We start from the raw sequence: 19,752 nt of genomic DNA on the forward strand, positions 1-19,752 counted from the left end.
TTGGGGATTCAGAGGCGGGGAATCAGATATGGGGAAACAGAGGCGGGGAATCAGAGGCGGGCAAACAGAGGCGGGGAATTAGATATGGGGAATCAGTGGTGGGGAATCAGAGGTGGTGAATCAGTGATGGGGAATCACAGGCGGGGAATCAGAGGCAGGGAATAGAACACGGGGAATCAGAGGCAGGGAATCAGAGCTGGGGAATAAGAGGCGGGGAATCATAGTTGGGAATCAGAGGCGGGGAATCAGATATGGGGAAACAGAGGCGGGGAATCAGGGGCGGGGAAACAGAGGCGGGGAATCAGATATGGGGAATCGGATGTGGAGAATCAGAGGCAGGGAATCAGAGCTGGGGAATCAGAGGCGGGGAATCAGAGTTGGGGCATCAGAGGTGGGGAATTAGATCTGGGGAAACAGAGGCGGGGAATCAGATGTGCGGAATCAGAGGCGGGGAATCAGAGGCAGGGAATCAGAATCAGAAGCGGGGAGTCAGAGGCCGGGAATCAGAGGCCTGGAATCAGATGCTGGGAATAAGAGGCCGGGAATCAGAGGTGGGGAATCAGAGTCCGGGAATCAGAGATGGGGAGTCAGAGGCGGGGAATGAGATATGGAGAATCAGAGGCGGGGAATCAGAGGTGGGGAAACAGAGGTGGGGAATCAGATATGGGGAATCAGAGGTGGCGAATCAAAGGCTGTGAATCAGAGATGGGGAATCAGAGGCGGGGAATCAGAGGCAGGGAATCAAACACGGGGAATCAGAGGCGGGGAATCAGAGCTGGGGAATCAGAGGCTGGGAATCAAAGTTGGGGAATCAGAGGCAGGGAATCAGATATGGGGAAACAGGGGCGGGGAATCAGAGGCGGGGAAACAGAGGCAGGGAATCAGATATGGGGAATCAGAGGCGGGGAATTAGAGTTGGGGAATCAGAGGCGGGGAATCAGAGGCGGGGAAACAGAGGCGGGGAATCAAACACGGGGAATCAGAGGTGGGGAATCAGAGGTTGGGAATCAGAGGCAGGGAATCAGAGGCGGGGAATCAGAGGCGGGGAATCAGAGGCAGGGAATCAGATGTGCGGAATCGGAGATGAGGAATCAGAGGCAGGGAATCAGAGGCGGGGAATCAGATGCGGGGAATCAGAGGCCGGGAATCAGATATGGGGAAACAGAGGCGGGGAATCAGAGGCGGGGAAACAGAGGCTGGGAATCAGATATGGGGAATCAGAGGTGGGGAATCAGAGGTTGGGAATCAGAGGCAGGGAATCAGAGGCTTGGAATCAGATGCAGGGAATCAGATGCGGGGAATCAGAGGCGGGGAATCAGAGCTGGGGAATCAGAGGCTGGGAATCAAAGTTGGGGAATCAGAGGCAGGGAATCAGAGGCGGGGAATCAGATGCGGGGAATCAGAGGCCGGGAATCAGATATGGGGAAACAGAGGCGGGGAATCAGAGGCGGGGAAACAGAGGCTGGGAATCAGATATGGGGAATCAGAGGTGGGGAATCAGAGGTTGGGAATCAGAGGCAGGGAATCAGAGGCTTGGAATCAGATGCAGGGAATCAGATGCGGGGAATCAGAGGCGGGGAATCAGAGCTGGGGAATCAGAGGCTGGGAATCAAAGTTGGGGAATCAGAGGCAGGGAATCAGATATGGGGAAACAGGGGCGGGGAATCAGAGGCGGGGAAACAGAGGCGGGGAATCAGATATGGGGAATCAGAGGCGGGGAATTAGAGTTGGGGAATCAGAGGCGGGGAATCAGAGGCGGGGATACAGAGGCGGGGAATCAAACACGGGGAATCAGAGGTGGGGAATCAGAGGTTGGGAATCAGAGGCAGGGAATCAGAGGCGGGGAATCAGAGGCGGGGAATCAGAGGCAGGGAATCAGATGTGCGGAATCGGAGATGGGGAATCAGAGGCAGGGAATCAGAGGCGGGGAATCAGAGGCGGGGAACCAGAGGCCGGGAATCAGATATGGGGAAACAGAGGCGGGGAATCAGAGGCGGGGAAACAGATGCTGGGAATCAGATATGGGGAATCAGAGGTGGGGAATCAGAGGTTGGGAATCAGAGGCAGGGAATCAGAGGCTTGGAATCAGATGCAGGGAATCAGATGCAGGGAATCAGAGGCGGGGAATCAGAGCTGGGGAATCAGAGGTGGGGAATTAGAGTTGGGGAATCAGAGGCGGGGACTTAGATATTGGGAAACAGAGGCGGGGAATCAGAGGCGGGGAAACATAGGCGGGGAATCAAACACGGGGAATCAGAGGCTTGGAATCAGATGCAGCGAATCAGATGCGGGGAATCAGAGGCGGGGAATCAGAGCTGGGGAATCAGAGGTGGGGAATCAGAGTTGGGGAATCAGAGGCGGGGACTTAGATATTGGGAAACAGAGGCGTGGAATCAGAGGCGGGGAAACAGAGGCGGGGAATCAGATATGGGGAATCAGAGATGGGGAATCAGAGGCAGGGAATCAGATGTGCGGAATCAGAGATGGGTAATCAAAGGCAGGGAATCAGAATCAGAAGCAGGGAATCAGAGGCCGGGAATCAGTGGCCGGAATCAGATGCCGGGAATAAGAGGCCGGGAATCAGAGGTGGGGATTCAGAGGCGGGGAATGAGATATGGGGAATCAGAGGCGGGGAATCAGAGGCGGGGAAACAGAGGCGGGGAATCAGATATGGGGAATCAGAGGTGGCGAATCAAAGGCGGTGATTCAGAGATGGGGAATCAGAGGACGGGAATCAGAGGCAGGGAATCAAACACGGGGAATCAGAGGCGGGGAATCAGAGCTGGGGAATCAGAGGCTGGGAATCAAAGTTGGGGAATCAGAGGCAGGGAATCAGATATGGGGAAACAGGGGCGGGGAATCAGAGGCAGGGAAACAGAGGCGGGGAATCAGATATGGGGAATCAGAGGCGGGGAATTAGTGTTGGGGAATCAGAGGCGGGGAATCAGAGGCGGGGAAACAGAGACGGGGAATCAAACACGGGGAATCAGAGGTGGGGAATCAGAGGTTGGGAATCAGAGGCAGGGAATCAGAGGCGGGGAATCAGAGGCGGGGAATCAGAGGCAGGGAATCAGATGTGCGGAATCGGAGATGGGGAATCAGAGGCAGGGAATCAGAGGCGGGGAATCAGAGTCCGGGAATCAGATATGGGGAAACAGAGGCGGGGAATCAGAGGCGGGGAAACAGAGGCTGGGAATCAGATATGGGGAATCAGAGGTGGGGAATCAGAGGTTGGGAATCAGAGGCAGGGAATCAGAGGCTTGGAATCAGATGCAGGGAATCAGATGCAGGGAATCAGAGGCGGGGAATCAGAGCTGGGGAATCAGAGGTGGGGAATCAGAGTTGGGGAATCAGAGGCGGGGACTTAGATATTGGGAAACAGAGGCAGGGAATCAGAGGTGGGGAAACAGAGGCGGGGAATGAGATATGGGGAATCAGAGGCGGGGAATCAGAAGCGGGGAAACAGTGGCGAGGAATCAGATATGGGGAATCAGAGGTGACGAATCAAAGGCGGTGAATCAGAGATGGGGAATCAGAGCTGGGGAATCAGAGGCAGGGGATCAAACACGGGGAATCAGAGGCGGGGAATCAGAGCTGGGGAATCAGAGGCGGGGAATCAGAGTTGGGGAATCAGAGGCGGGGAATCAGAGCTGGGGAATCAGAGGTGGGGAATCAGAGTCGGGGAATCAGAGGCAGGGAATCGGATGTGCGGAATCAGAGATGGGGAATCAGAGGTGGGGAATCAGAGGCGGTGAATCTGAGATGGGGAATCAGAGGCGGGGAATCAGAGGCAGGTTATCAGACACGGGGATTCAGAGTCTGGGAATCAGACGGGGGGAATCAAAGGCGGGGAATGAAGCTGGGGAATCAGAGGCAGGGAATCAGAGTTGGGGATTCAGAGGCGGGGAATCAGATATGGGGAAACAGAGGCGGGGAATCAGAGGCGGGCAAACAGTGGCGGGGAATTAGATATGGGGAATCAGTGGTGGGGAATCAGAGGTGGTGAATCAATGATGGGGAATCACAGGCGGGGAATCAGAGGCAGGGAATAGAACGCGGGGAATCAGAGGCAGGGAATCAGAGCTGGGGAATAAGAGGCGGGGAATCATAGTTGGGAATCAGAGGCGGGGAATCAGATATGGGGAAACAGAGGCGGGGAATCAGGGGCGGGGAAACAGAGGCGGGGAATCAGATATGGGGAATCGGATGTGGAGAATCAGAGGCAGGGAATCAGAGCTGGGGAATCAGAGGCGGGAAATCAGAGTTGGGGCATCAGAGGTGGGGAATTAGATCTGGGGAAACAGAGGCGGGGAATCAGATGTGCGGAATCAGAGGCGGGGAATCAGAGGCAGGGAATCAGAATCAGAAGCGGGGAGTCAGAGGCCGGGAATCAGAGGCCTGGAATCAGATGCTGGGAATAAGAGGCCGGGAATCAGAGGTGGGGAATCAGAGTCCGGGAATCAGAGATGGGGAGTCAGAGGCGGGGAATGAGATATGGAGAATCAGAGGCGGGGAATCAGAGGTGGGGAAACAGAGGTGGGGAATCAGATATGGGGAATCAGAGGTGGCGAATCAAAGGCTGTGAATCAGAGATGGGTATCAGAGGCGGGGAATCAGAGGCAGGGAATCAAACACGGGGAATCAGAGGCGGGGAATCAGAGCTGGGGAATCAAAGGCTGGGAATCAAAGTTGGGGAATCAGAGGCAGGGAATCAGATATGGGGTAACAGGGGCGGGGAATAAGAGGCGGGGAAACAGAGGCAGGGAATCAGATATGGGGAATCAGAGGCGGGGAATTAGAGTTGGGGAATCAGAGGCGGGGAATCAGAGGCGGGGAAACAGAGGCGGGGAATCAAACACGGGGAATCAGTGGTGGGGAATCAGAGGTTGGGAATCAGAGGCAGGGAATCAGAGGCGGGGAATCAGAGGCGGGGAATCAGAGGCAGGGAATCAGATGTGCGGAATCGGAGATGAGGAATCAGAGGCAGGGAATCAGAGGCGGGGAATCAGATGCGGGGAATCAGAGGCCGGGAATCAGATATGGGGAAACAGAGGCGGGGAATCAGAGGCGGGGAAACAGAGGCTGGGAATCAGATATGGGGAATCAGAGGTGGGGAAACAGAGGTTGGGAATCAGAGGCAGGGAATCAGAGGCTTGGAATCAGATGCAGGGAATCAGATGCGGGGAATCAGAGGCGGGGAATCAGAGCTGGGGAATCAAAGGCTGGGAATCAAAGTTGGGGAATCAGAGGCAGGGAATCAGAGGCGGGGAATCAGATGCGGGGAATCAGAGGCCGGGAATCAGATATGGGGAAACAGAGGCGGGGAATCAGAGGCGGGGAAACAGAGGCTGGGAATCAGATATGGGGAATCAGAGGTGGGGAATCAGAGGTTGGGAATCAGAGGCAGGGAATCAGAGGCTTGGAATCAGATGCAGGGAATCAGATGTGGGGAATCAGAGGCGGGGAATCAGAGCTGGGGAATCAGAGGCTGGGAATCAAAGTTGGGGAATCAGAGGCAGGGAATCAGATATGGGGAAACAGGGGCGGGGAATCAGAGGCGGGGAAACAGAGGCGGGGAATCAGATATGGGGAATCAGAGGCGGGGAATTAGAGTTGGGGAATCAGAGGCGGGGAATCAGAGGCGGGGATACAGAGGCGGGGAATCAAACACGGGGAATCAGAGGTGGGGAATCAGAGGTTGGGAATCAGAGGCAGGGAATCAGAGGCGGGGAATCAGAGGCGGGGAATCAGAGGCAGGGAATCAGATGTGCGGAATCGGAGATGGGGAATCAGAGGCAGGGAATCAGAGCCGGGGAATCAGAGGCGGGGAACCAGAGGCCGGGAATCAGATATGGGGAAACAGAGGCGGGGAATCAGAGGCGGGGAAACAGATGCTGGGAATCAGATATGGGGAATCAGAGGTGGGGAATCAGAGGTTGGGAATCAGAGGCAGGGGATCAGAGGCTTGGAATCAGATGCAGGGAATCAGATGCGGGGAATCAGAGGCGGGGAATCAGAGCTGGGGAATCAGAGTCTGGGAATCAAAGTTGGGGAATCAGAGGCGGGGAATCAGATATGGGGAAACAGGGGCGGGGAATCAGAGGAGGGGAAACAGAGGCGGGGAATCAGATATGGGGAAGCAGAGGCAGGGAATTAGAGTTGGGGAATCAGAGGCGGGGAATCAGAGGCGGGGAGACAGAGGCGGGGAATCAAACACGGGGAATCAGAGGTGGGGAATCAGAGGTTGGGAATCAGAGGCAGGGAATCAGAGGCGGGGAATCAGAGGCGGGGAATGAGAGGCAGGGAATCAGATGTGCGGAATCGGAGATGGGGAATCAGAGGCACGGAATCAGAGGCGGGGAATCAGAGGCGGGGAATCAGAGGCCGGGAATCAGATATGGGGAAACAGAAGCGGGGAATCAGAGGCGGGGAATCAGAGGCAGGGAATCAAACACGGGAAATCAGGGGCGGGGAATCAGAGCTGGGGAATCAGAGGCGGGGAATCAGAGTTGGGGAATCAGAGGCAGGGAATCAGATATGGGGAATCAGAGGTGTGGAATCAGAGGTTGGGAATCAGAGGCAGGGAATCAGAGGCGGCGAAACAGAGGCGGGGAATCAGATATGGGGAATCAGAGGTGGCGAATCAAAGGCGGTGTAACAGAGATGGGGAATCAGGGCAGGGAATCAGAGGCAGGGAATCAAACACGGGGAATCAGAGCTGGGGAATCAGAGGCGGGGAATTAGAGTTGGGGAATCAGAGGAGGGGAATCAGAGGCGGGGCAACAGAGGCGGGGAATCAGATATGGGGAATCAGAGGTGGGGAATCAGAGGTTCGGAATCAGAGGCAGGGAATCAGAGGCGGGGAATCAGAGGCAGGGAATCAGATGTGCGGAATCGGAGATGGGGAATCAGAGGTAGGGAATCAGAGGTGGGGAATCAGAGGCGGGGAATAAGAGGCCGGGAATCAGATATGGGGAAACAGAGGTGGGGAATCAGAGGCGGGGTAACAGAGGCGGGGAATCAGATATGGGGTATCAGAGGTGGGGAATCAGAGGTTGGAAATCAGAGGCAGCGAATCAGAGGCTTGGAATCAGATGCAGGGAATCAGATGCGGGGAATCAGAGGCGGGGAATCAGAGCTGGGGAATCAGAGGTGGGGAATCAGAGTTGGGGAATCAGAGGCGGGGACTTAGATATTGGGAAACAGAGGCGGGAAATCAGAGGCGGGGAAACAGAGGCGGGAAATCAGATATGGGGAATCAGAGGTGGGGAATCAGAGGCAGGGAATCAGATGTGCGGAATCAGAGATGGGGAATCAGAGGCAGGGAATCAGAATCAGAAGCAGGGAATCAGAGGCCGGGAATCAGAGGCCGGAATCAGATGCCGGGAATAAGAGGCCGGGAATCAGAGGTGGGGAATCAGAGTCCGGGAATCAGAGATGGGGATTCAGAGGCGGGGAATGAGATATGGGGAATCAGAGGCGGGGAATCAGAGGCGGGGAAACAGATGCGGGGAATCAGATATGGGGAATCAGAGATGGCGAATCAAAGGCGGTGAATCAGAGATGCGGAATCAGAGGCCGGGAATCAGAGGCAGGGAATCAAACACGGGGAATCAGAGGCGGGGAATCAGAGCTGGGGAATCAGAGGCGGGGAATCAGAGTTGGGGAATCAGAGGCGGGGAAGCAGAGGCAGGGAATCAGACGCGGGGATTCAGAGGCGGGGAATCATAGTTGGGAATCAGAGGCGGATAATCAGATATGGGGAAACAGAGGCGGGGAATCAGGGGCGGGGAAACAGAGGCGGGGAATCAGATATGGGGAATCGGATGCGGGGAATCAGAGGCGGGGAATCAGAGCTGTGGAATCAGAGGCGGGTAATCAGAGTTGGGGCATCAGAGGTGGGGAATTAGATATGGGGAAACAGAGGCGGGGAATCAGAGGCGTGGAAACAGAGGCGGGGAATCAGATATGGGGAATCAGACGTGGGGAATCAGAGGCAGGGAATCAGAATCAGAAGCGGGGAGCCAGAGGCCGGGAATCAGAGGCCTGGAATCAGATGCTGGGAATAAGAGGCCGGGAATCAGAGGTGGGGAATCAGAGTCCGGGAATCAGAGATGGGGAGTCAGAGGCGGGGAATGAGATATGGAGAATCAGAGGCGGGGAATCAGAGGCGGGGAAACAGAGTTGGGGAATCAGATATGGGGAATCCGAGGTGGCGAATCAAAGGCGGTGAATCAGAGATGGGGAATCAGAGGCGGGGAATCAGAGGCAGGGAATCAAACACGGGGAATCAGAGGCGGGGAATCAGAGCTGGGGAATCAGAGGCTGGGAATCAAAGTTGGGGAATCAGAGTCAGGGAATCAGATATGGGGAAACAGGGGCGGGGAATCAGCGGCGGGGAAACAGAGGCGGGGAATCAGATATGGGGAATCAGAGGCGGGGAATTAGAGTTGGGGAATCAGAGGCGGGGAATTAGTGGTGGGGAAACAGAGGCGGGGAATCAAACACGGGGAATCAGAGGTGGGGAATCAGAGGTTGGAAATTAGAGGCAGGGAATCAGCGGCGGGGAATCAGAGGCGGGGAATCAGAGGCAGGGAATCAGATGTGCGGAATCGGTGATGGGGAATCAGAGGCAGGGAATCAGAGGCGGGGAATCAGAGGCCGGGAATCAGATATGGGGAAACAGAGGCGGGGAATCAGAGGCGGGGAAACAGAGGCTGGGAATCAGATATGGGGAATCAGAGGTGGGGAATCAGAGGTTGGGAATCAGAGGCAGGGGATCAGAGGCTTGGAATCAGATGCAGGGAATCAGATGCGGGGAATCAGAGGCGGGGAATCAGAGCTGGGGAATCAGAGTCTGGGAATCAAAGTTGGGGAATCAGAGGCAGGGAATCAGATATGGGGAAACAGGGTCGGGGAATCAGAGGCGGGGAAACAGAGGCGGGGAATCAAATATGGGGAATCAGAGGCGGGGAATTAGAGTTGGGGAATCAGAGGCGGGGAATCAGAGGCGGGGAAACAGAGGCGGGGAATCAAACACGGGGAATCAGAGGTGGGGAATCAGAGGTTGGGAATCAGAGGCAGGGAATCAGAGGCGGGGAATCAGAGGCGGGGAATGAGAGGCAGGGAATCAGATGTGCGGAATCGGAGATGGGGAATCAGAGGCAGGGAATCAGAGGCGGGGAATCAGAGGCGGGGAATCAGAGGCCGGGAATCAGATATGGGGAAACAGAAGCGGGGAATCAGTGGCGGGGAAACAGAGGCTGGGAATCAGGTATGGGGAATCAGATGTGGGGAATCAGAGGCGGGGAATCAGAGCTGGGGAATCAGAGGTGGGGAATAAAAGTTGGGGAATCAGAGGCGGGGACTTAGATATGGGGAAACAGAGGCGGGGAATCAGAGATGGGGAAACAGAGGCGGGATTCAGATATGGGGAATCAGAGGTGGGGAATCAGAGGCAGGGAATTAGATGTGCGGAATCAGAAATGGGGAATCAGAGGCAGGGAATCAGAATCAGAAGCAGGGAATCAGAGGCCGGGAATCAGAGGCCGGAATCAGATGCCGGGAATAAGAGGTCGGGAATCAGAGGTGGGGAATAAGAGTCCGGGAATCAGAGATGGGGAATCAGAGGCGGGGAATGAGATATGGGGAATCAGAGGCGGGGAATCAGAGGCGGGGAAACAGTGGCGAGGAATCAGATATGGGGAATCAGAGGTGGCGAATCAAAGGCGGTGAATCAGAGATGGGGAATCAGAGCTGGGGAATCAGAGGCAGGGGATCAAACACGGGGAATCAGAGGCGGGGAATCAGAGCTGGGGAATCAGAGGCGGGGAATCAGAGTTGGGGAATCAGAGGCGGGGAATCAGAGCTGGGGAATCAGAGGTGGGGAATCAGAGTCGGGGAATCAGAGGCAGGGAATCGGATGTGCGGAATCAGAGATGGGGAATCAGAGGTGGGGAATCAGAGGCGGTGAATCTGAGATGGGGAATCAGAGGCGGGGAATCAGAGGCAGGTTATCAGACACGGGGATTCAGAGTCTGGGAATCAGACGGGGGGAATCAAAGGCGGGGAATGAAGCTGGGGAATCAGAGGCAGGGAATCAGAGTTGGGGATTCAGAGGCGGGGAATCAGATATGGGGAAACAGAGGCGGGGAATCAGAGGCGGGCAAACAGTGGCGGGGAATTAGATATGGGGAATCAGTGGTGGGGAATCAGAGGTGGTGAATCAATGATGGGGAATCACAGGCGGGGAATCAGAGGCAGGGAATAGAACGCGGGGAATCAGAGGCAGGGAATCAGAGCTGGGGAATAAGAGGCGGGGAATCATAGTTGGGAATCAGAGGCGGGGAATCAGATATGGGGAAACAGAGGCGGGGAATCAGGGGCGGGGAAACAGAGGCGGGGAATCAGATATGGGGAATCGGATGTGGAGAATCAGAGGCAGGGAATCAGAGCTGGGGAATCAGAGGCGGGAAATCAGAGTTGGGGCATCAGAGGTGGGGAATTAGATCTGGGGAAACAGAGGCGGGGAATCAGATGTGCGGAATCAGAGGCGGGGAATCAGAGGCAGGGAATCAGAATCAGAAGCGGGGAGTCAGAGGCCGGGAATCAGAGGCCTGGAATCAGATGCTGGGAATAAGAGGCCGGGAATCAGAGGTGGGGAATCAGAGTCCGGGAATCAGAGATGGGGAGTCAGAGGCGGGGAATGAGATATGGAGAATCAGAGGCGGGGAATCAGAGGTGGGGAAACAGAGGTGGGGAATCAGATATGGGGAATCAGAGGTGGCGAATCAAAGGCTGTGAATCAGAGATGGGTATCAGAGGCGGGGAATCAGAGGCAGGGAATCAAACACGGGGAATCAGAGGCGGGGAATCAGAGCTGGGGAATCAAAGGCTGGGAATCAAAGTTGGGGAATCAGAGGCAGGGAATCAGATATGGGGAAACAGGGGCGGGGAATCAGAGGCGGGGAAACAGAGGCAGGGAATCAGATATGGGGAATCAGAGGCGGGGAATTAGAGTTGGGGAATCAGAGGCGGGGAATCAGAGGCGGGGAAACAGAGGCGGGGAATCAAACACGGGGAATCAGAGGTGGGGAATCAGAGGTTGGGAATCAGAGGCAGGGAATCAGAGGCGGGGAATCAGAGGCGGGGAATCAGAGGCAGGGAATCAGATGTGCGGAATCGGAGATGAGGAATCAGAGGCAGGGAATCAGAGGCGGGGAATCAGATGCGGGGAATCAGAGGCCGGGAATCAGATATGGGGAAACAGAGGCGGGGAATCAGAGGCGGGGAAACAGAGGCTGGGAATCAGATATGGGGAATCAGAGGTGGGGAAACAGAGGTTGGGAATCAGAGGCAGGGAATCAGAGGCTTGGAATCAGATGCAGGGAATCAGATGCGGGGAATCAGAGGCGGGGAATCAGAGCTGGGGAATCAAAGGCTGGGAATCAAAGTTGGGGAATCAGAGGCAGGGAATCAGAGGCGGGGAATCAGATGCGGGGAATCAGAGGCCGGGAATCAGATATGGGGAAACAGAGGCGGGGAATCAGAGGCGGGGAAACAGAGGCTGGGAATCAGATATGGGGAATCAGAGGTGGGGAATCAGAGGTTGGGAATCAGAGGCAGGGAATCAGAGACTTGGAATCAGATGCAGGGAATCAGATGCGGGGAATCAGAGGCGGGGAATCAGAGCTGGGGAATCAGAGGCTGGGAATCAAAGTTGGGGAATCAGAGGCAGGGAATCAGATATGGGGAAACAGGGGCGGGGAATCAGAGGCGGGGAAACAGAGGCGGGGAATCAGATATGGGGAATCAGAGGCGGGGAATTAGAGTTGGGGAATCAGAGGCGGGGAATCAGAGGCGGGGATACAGAGGCGGGGAATCAAACACGGGGAATCAGAGGTGGGGAATCAGAGGTTGGGAATCAGAGGCAGGGAATCAGAGGCGGGGAATCAGAGGCGGGGAATCAGAGGCAGGGAATCAGATGTGCGGAATCGGAGATGGGGAATCAGAGGCAGGGAATCAGAGGCGGGGAATCAGAGGCGGGGAACCAGAGGCCGGGAATCAGATATGGGGAAACAGAGGCGGGGAATCAGAGGCGGGGAAACAGATGCTGGGAATCAGATATGGGGAATCAGAGGTGGGGAATCAGAGGTTGGGAATCAGAGGCAGGGGATCAGAGGCTTGGAATCAGATGCAGGGAATCAGATGCGGGGAATCAGAGGCGGGGAATCAGAGCTGGGGAATCAGAGTCTGGGAATCAAAGTTGGGGAATCAGAGGCGGGGAATCAGATATGGGGAAACAGGGGCGGGGAATCAGAGGCGGGGAAACAGAGGCGGGGAATCAGATATGGGGAAGCAGAGGCGGGGAATTAGAGTTGGGGAATCAGAGGCGGGGAATCAGAGGCGGGGAGACAGAGGCGGGGAATCAAACACGGGGAATCAGAGGTGGGGAATCAGAGGTTGGGAATCAGAGGCAGGGAATCAGAGGCGGGGAATCAGAGGCGGGGAATGAGAGGCAGGGAATCAGATGTGCGGAATCGGAGATGGGGAATCAGAGGCACGGAATCAGAGGCGGGGAATCAGAGGCGGGGAATCAGAGGCCGGGAATCAGATATGGGGAAACAGAAGCGGGGAATCAGAGGCGGGGAAACAGAGGCTGGGAATCAGGTATGGGGAATCAGATGTGGGGAATCAGAGGCGGGGAATCAGAGCTGGGGAATCAGAGGTGGGGAATCAAAGTTGGGGAATCAGAGGCGGGGACTTAGATATGGGGAAACAGAGGCGGGGAATCAGAGACGGGGAAACAGAGGCGGGGATTCAGATATGGGGAATCAGAGGTGGGGAATAAGAGGCAGGGAATTAGATGTGCGGAATCAGAAATGGGGAATCAGAGGCAGGGAATCAGAATCAGAAGCAGGGAATCAGAGGCCGGGAATCAGAGGCCGGAATCAGATGCCGGGAATAAGAGGTCGGGAATCAGAGGTGGGGAATCAGAGTCCGGGAATCAGAGATGGGGAATCAGAGGCGGGGAATGAGATATGGGGAATCAGAGGCGGGGAATCAGAGGCGGGGAAACAGTGGCGAGGAATCAGATATGGGGAATCAGAGGTGGCGAATCAAAGGCGGTGAATCAGAGATGGGGAATCAGAGCTGGGGAATCAGAGGCAGGGGATCAAACACGGGGAATCAGAGGCGGGGAATCAGAGCTGGGGAATCAGAGGCGGGGAATCAGAGTTGGGGAATCAGAGGCGGGGAATCAGAGCTGGGGAATCAGAGGTGGGGAATCAGAGTCGGGGAATCAGAGGCAGGGAATCGGATGTGCGGAAACAGAGATGGGGAATCAGAGGTGGGGAATCAGAGGCGGTGAATCTGAGATGGGGAATCAGAGGCGGGGAATCAGAGGCAGGTTATCAGACACGGGGATTCAGAGGCTGGGAATCAGACGGGGGGAATCAAAGGCGGGGAATGAAGCTGGGGAATCAGAGGCAGGGAATCAGTGTTGGGGATTCAGAGGCGGGGAATCAGATATGGCGAAACAGAGGCGGGGAATCAGAGGTGGGCAAACAGAGGCGGGGAATTAGATATGGGGAATCAGTGGTGGGGAATCAGAGGTGGTGAATCAGTGATGGGGAATCACAGGCGGGGAATCAGAGGCAGGGAATAGAACACGGGGAATCAGAGGCAGGGAATCAGAGCTGGGGAATAAGAGGCGGGGAATCATAGTTGGGAATCAGAGGCGGGGAATCAGATATGGGGAAACAGAGGCGGGGAATCAGGGGCAGGGAAACAGAGGCGGGGAATCAGATATGGGGAATCGGATGTGGAGAATCAGAGGCAGGGAATCAGAGCTGGGGAATCAGAGGCGGGGAATCAGAGTTGGGGCATCAGAGGTGGGGAATTAGATCTGGGGAAACAGAGGCGGGGAATCAGATGTGCGGAATCAGAGGCGGGGAATCAGAGGCAGGGAATCAGAATCAGAAGCGGGGAGTCAGAGGCCGGGAATCAGAGGCCTGGAATCAGATGCTGGGAATAAGAGGCCGGGAATCAGAGGTGGGGAATCAGAGTCCGGGAATCAGAGATGGGGCGTCAGAGGCGGGGAATGAGATATGGAGAATCAGAGGCGGGGAATCAGAGGTGGGGAAACAGAGGTGGGGAATCAGATATGGGGAATCAGAGGTGGCGAATCAAAGGCTGTGAATCAGAGATGGGGAATCAGAGGCGGGGAATCAGAGGCAGGGAATCAAACACGGGGAATCAGAGGCGGGGAATCAGAGCTGGGGAATCAGAGGCTGGGAATCAAAGTTGGGGAATCAGAGGCAGGGAATCAGATATGGGGAAACAGGGGCGGGGAATCAGAGGCGGGGAAACAGAGGCAGGGAATCAGATATGGGGAATCAGAGGCGGGGAATTAGAGTTGGGGAATCAGAGGCGGGGAATCAGAGGCGGGGAAACAGAGGCGGGGAATCAAACACGGGGAATCAGAGGTGGGGAATCAGAGGTTGGGAATCAGAGGCAGGGAATCAGAGGCGGGGAATCAGAGGCGGGGAATCAGAGGCAGGGAATCAGATGTGCGGAATCGGAGATGAGGAATCAGAGGCAGGGAATCAGAGGCGGGGAATCAGATGCGGGGAATCAGAGGCCGGGAATCAGATATGGGGAAACAGAGGCGGGGAATCAGAGGCGGGGAAACAGAGGCTGGGAATCAGATATGGGGAATCAGAGGTGGGGAATCAGAGGTTGGGAATCAGAGGCAGGGAATCAGAGGCTTGGAATCAGATGCAGGGAATCAGATGCGGGGAATCAGAGGCGGGGAATCAGAGCTGGGGAATCAGAGGCTGGGAATCAAAGTTGGGGAATCAGAGGCAGGGAATCAGAGGCGGGGAATCAGATGCGGGGAATCAGAGGCCGGGAATCAGATATGGGGAAACAGAGGCGGGGAATCAGAGGCGGGGAAACAGAGGCTGGGAATCAGATATGGGGAATCAGAGGTGGGGAATCAGAGGTTGGGAATCAGAGGCAGGGAATCAGAGGCTTGGAATCAGATGCAGGGAATCAGATGCGGGGAATCAGAGGCGGGGAATCAGAGCTGGGGAATCAGAGGCTGGGAATCAAAGTTGGGGAATCAGAGGCAGGGAATCAGATATGGGGAAACAGGGGCGGGGAATCAGAGGCGGGGAAACAGAGGCGGGGAATCAGATATGGGGAATCAGAGGCGGGGAATTAGAGTTGGGGAATCAGAGGCGGGGAATCAGAGGCGGGGATACAGAGGCGGGGAATCAAACACGGGGAATCAGAGGTGGGGAATCAGAGGTTGGGAATCAGAGGCAGGGAATCAGAGGCGGGGATTCAGAGGCGGGGAATCAGAGGCAGGGAATCAGATGTGCGGAATCGGAGATGGGGAATCAGAGGCAGGGAATCAGAGGCGGGGAATCAGAGGCGGGGAACCAGAGGCCGGGAATCAGATATGGGGAAACAGAGGCGGGGAATCAGAGGCGGGGAAACAGATGCTGGGAATCAGATATGGGGAATCAGAGGTGGGGAATCAGAGGTTGGGAATCAGAGGCAGGGAATCAGAGGCTTGGAATCAGATGCAGGGAATCAGATGCAGGGAATCAGAGGCGGGGAATCAGAGCTGGGGAATCAGAGGTGGGGAATTAGAGTTGGGGAATCAGAGGCGGGGACTTAGATGCTGGGAATAAGAGGCCGGGAATCAGAGGTGGGGAATCAGAGTCCGGGAATCAGAGATGGGGAGTCAGAGGCGGGGAATGAGATATGGAGAATCAGAGGCGGGGAATCAGAGGCGGGGAAACAGAGGTGGGGAATCAGATATGGGGAATCAGAGGTGGCGAATCAAAGGCGGTGAATCAGAGATGGGGAATCAGAGGCGGGGAATCAGAGGCAGGGAATCAAATACGGGGAATCAGAGGCGGGGAATCAGAGCTGGGGAATCAGAGGCTGGGAATCAAAGTTGGGGAATCAGAGTCAGGGAATCAGATATGGGGAAACAGGGGCGGGGAATCAGAGGCGGGGAAACAGAGGCGGGGAATCAGATATGGGGAATCAGAGGCGGGGAATTAGAGTTGGGGAATCAGAGGCGGGGAATTAGTGGTGGGGAAACAGAGGCGGGGAATCAAACACGGGGAATCAGAGGTGGGGAATCAGAGGTTGGAAATTAGAGGCAGGGAATCAGCGGCGGGGAATCAGAGGCGGGGAATCAGAGGCAGGGAATCAGATGTGCGGAATCGGTGATGGGGAATCAGAGGCAGGGAATCAGAGGCGGGGAATCAGAGGCCGGGAATCAGATATGGGGAAACAGAGGCGGGGAATCAGAGGCGGGGAAACAGAGGCTGGGAATCAGATATGGGGAATCAGAGGTGGGGAATCAGAGGTTGGGAATCAGAGGCAGGGGATCAGAGGCTTGGAATCAGATGCAGGGAATCAGATGCGGGGAATCAGAGGCGGGGAATCAGAGCTGGGGAATCAGAGTCTGGGAATCAAAGTTGGGGAATCAGAGGCAGGGAATCAGATATGGGGAAACAGGGTCGGGGAATCAGAGGCGGGGAAACAGAGGCGGGGAATCAAATATGGGGAATCAGAGGCGGGGAATTAGAGTTGGGGAATCAGAGGCGGGGAATCAGAGGCGGGGAAACAGAGGCGGGGAATCAAACACGGGGAATCAGAGGTGGGGAATCAGAGGTTGGGAATCAGAGGCAGGGAATCAGAGGCGGGGAATCAGAGGCGGGGAATGAGAGGCAGGGAATCAGATGTGCGGAATCGGAGATGGGGAATCAGAGGCAGGGAATCAGAGGCGGGGAATCAGAGGCGGGGAATCAGAGGCCGGGAATCAGATATGGGGAAACAGAAGCGGGGAATCAGTGGCGGGGAAACAGAGGCTGGGAATCAGGTATGGCGAATCAGATGTGGGGAATCAGAGGCGGGGAATCAGAGCTGGGGAATCAGAGGTGGGGAATCAAAGTTGGGGAATCAGAGGCGGGGACTTAGATATGGGGAAACAGAGGCGGGGAATCAGAGATGGGGAAACAGAGGCGGGGATTCAGATATGGGGAATCAGAGGTGGGGAATCAGAGGCAGGGAATTAGATGTGCGGAATCAGAAATGGGGAATCAGAGGCAGGGAATCAGAATCAGAAGCAGGGAATCAGAGGCCGGGAATCAGAGGCCGGAATCAGATGCCGGGAATAAGAGGTCGGGAATCAGAGGTGGGGAATAAGAGTCCGGGAATCAGAGATGGGGAATCAGAGGCGGGGAATGAGATATGGGGAATCAGAGGCGGGGAATCAGAGGCGGGGAAACAGTGGCGAGGAATCAGATATGGGGAATCAGAGGTGGCGAATCAAAGGCGGTGAATCAGAGATGGGGAATCAGAGCTGGGGAATCAGAGGCAGGGGATCAAACACGGGGAATCAGAGGCGGGGAATCAGAGCTGGGGAATCAGAGGCGGGGAATCAGAGTTGGGGAATCAGAGGCGGGGAATCAGAGCTGGGGAATCAGAGGTGGGGAATCAGAGTCGGGGAATCAGAGGCAGGGAATCGGATGTGCGGAATCAGAGATGGGGAATCAGAGGTGGGGAATCAGAGGCGGTGAATCTGAGATGGGGAATCAGAGGCGGGGAATCAGAGGCAGGTTATCAGACACGGGGATTCAGAGTCTGGGAATCAGACGGGGGGAATCAAAGGCGGGGAATGAAGCTGGGGAATCAGAGGCAGGGAATCAGAGTTGGGGATTCAGAGGCGGGGAATCAGATATGGGGAAACAGAGGCGGGGAATCAGAGGCGGGCAAACAGTGGCGGGGAATTAGATATGGGGAATCAGTGGTGGGGAATCAGAGGTGGTGAATCAATGATGGGGAATCACAGGCGGGGAATCAGAGGCAGGGAATAGAACGCGGGGAATCAGAGGCAGGGAATCAGAGCTGGGGAATAAGAGGCGGGGAATCATAGTTGGGAATCAGAGGCGGGGAATCAGATATGGGGAAACAGAGGCGGGGAATCAGGGGCGGGGAAACAGAGGCGGGGAATCAGATATGGGGAATCGGATGTGGAGAATCAGAGGCAGGGAATCAGAGCTGGGGAATCAGAGGCGGGAAATCAGAGTTGGGGCATCAGAGGTGGGGAATTAGATCTGGGGAAACAGAGGCGGGGAATCAGATGTGCGGAATCAGAGGCGGGGAATCAGAGGCAGGGAATCAGAATCAGAAGCGGGGAGTCAGAGGCCGGGAATCAGAGGCCTGGAATCAGATGCTGGGAATAAGAGGCCGGGAATCAGAGGTGGGGAATCAGAGTCCGGGAATCAGAGATGGGGAGTCAGAGGCGGGGAATGAGATATGGAGAATCAGAGGCGGGGAATCAGAGGTGGGGAAACAGAGGTGGGGAATCAGATATGGGGAATCAGAGGTGGCGAATCAAAGGCTGTGAATCAGAGATGGGTATCAGAGGCGGGGAATCAGAGGCAGGGAATCAAACACGGGGAATCAGAGGCGGGGAATCAGAGCTGGGGAATCAAAGGCTGGGAATCAAAGTTGGGGAATCAGAGGCAGGGAATCAGATATGGGGAAACAGGGGCGGGGAATCAGAGCTGGGGAATCAGAGGCTGGGAATCAAAGTTGGGGAATCAGAGGCAGGGAATCAGAGGCGGGGAATCAGATGCGGGGAATCAGAGGCCGGGAATCAGATATGGGGAAACAGAGGCGGGGAATCAGAGGCGGGGAAACAGAGGCTGGGAATCAGATATGGGGAATCAGAGGTGGGGAATCAGAGGTTGGGAATCAGAGGCAGGGAATCAGAGGCTTGGAATCAGATGCAGGGAATCAGATGCGGGGAATCAGAGGCGGGGAATCAGAGCTGGGGAATCAGAGGCTGGGAATCAAAGTTGGGGAATCAGAGGCAGGGAATCAGATATGGGGAAACAGGGGCGGGGAATCAGAGGCGGGGAAACAGAGGCGGGGAATCAGATATGGGGAATCAGAGGCGGGGAATTAGAGTTGGGGAATCAGAGGCGGGGAATCAGAGGCGGGGATACAGAGGCGGGGAATCAAACACGGGGAATCAGAGGTGGGGAATCAGAGGTTGGGAATCAGAGGCAGGGAATCAGAGGCGGGGAATCAGAGGCGGGGAATCAGAGGCAGGGAATCAGATGTGCGGAATCGGAGATGGGGAATCAGAGGCAGGGAATCAGAGGCGGGGAATCAGAGGCGGGGAACCAGAGGCCGGGAATCAGATATGGGGAAACAGAGGCGGGGAATCAGAGGCGGGGAAACAGATGCTGGGAATCAGATATGGGGAATCAGAGGTGGGGAATCAGAGGTTGGGAATCAGAGGCAGGGAATCAGAGGCTTGGAATCAGATGCAGGGAATCAGATGCAGGGAATCAGAGGCGGGGAATCAGAGCTGGGGAATCAGAGGTGGGGAATTAGAGTTGGGGAATCAGAGGCGGGGACTTAGATGCTGGGAATAAGAGGCCGGGAATCAGAGGTGGGGAATCAGAGTCCGGGAATCAGAGATGGGGAGTCAGAGGCGGGGAATGAGATATGGAGAATCAGAGGCGGGGAATCAGAGGCGGGGAAACAGAGGTGGGGAATCAGATATGGGGAATCAGAGGTGGCGAATCAAAGGCGGTGAATCAGAGATGGGGAATCAGAGGCGGGGAATCAGAGGCAGGGAATCAAATACGGGGAATCAGAGGCGGGGAATCAGAGCTGGGGAATCAGAGGCTGGGAATCAAAGTTGGGGAA

Source organism: Narcine bancroftii, chromosome 5, assembly GCF_036971445.1.
Source record: "Narcine bancroftii isolate sNarBan1 chromosome 5, sNarBan1.hap1, whole genome shotgun sequence".
NCBI lineage: Eukaryota > Metazoa > Chordata > Chondrichthyes > Torpediniformes > Narcinidae > Narcine > Narcine bancroftii.